This window comes from Microtus ochrogaster, unplaced genomic scaffold (genome assembly GCF_000317375.1).
Source record: "Microtus ochrogaster isolate Prairie Vole_2 unplaced genomic scaffold, MicOch1.0 UNK209, whole genome shotgun sequence".
Classification (NCBI taxonomy): Eukaryota; Metazoa; Chordata; class Mammalia; order Rodentia; family Cricetidae; genus Microtus; species Microtus ochrogaster.
The window spans coordinates 16,134-16,663 of NW_004949307.1; positions in this window are offsets into that span (position 1 = coordinate 16,134).

The window sequence follows — 530 nt, forward strand, 5'->3', positions numbered from 1 at the left end:
GTGCTGCTGGGTGCTGGGTGATCCGGGTGCTGGGTGATCCGGGTGCTGGGTGCTGAGTACTCCTGGGTGATCCGGGTGCTGGGTGCTGAGTACTCCCGGGTGCTGGGTGATCCGGGTGCTGGGTGCTGCTGGGTGCTGGGTGATCCGGGTGCTGGGTGATCCGGGTGCTTGGTGATCCGGGTGCTGGGTGCTGAGTTTTCCCTGGGTGCTGGTGATCCGGGTGCTGAGTACTCCTGGGTGCTGGGTGCTGAGTACTCCTGGGTGCTGAGTACCTCTGGGTGCTGGGTGATCCGGGTACTGAGTGCTGGGTGCTGGGTACTCCTGGGTGATCCGGCTGCTGGGTGCTGCTGGGTGCTGGGTGATCCGGGTGCTGGGTGATCTGGGTGCTGAGTTCTCCCTGGGTGCTGGTGATCCGGGTGCTGAGTACTCTTGGGTGCTGGGTGCTGAGTACTCCTGGGTGCTGAGTACTCCTGGGTGCTGGGTGATCCGGGTGCTGGGTGCTGAGTACTCCTGGGTGCTGGGTGATCCGG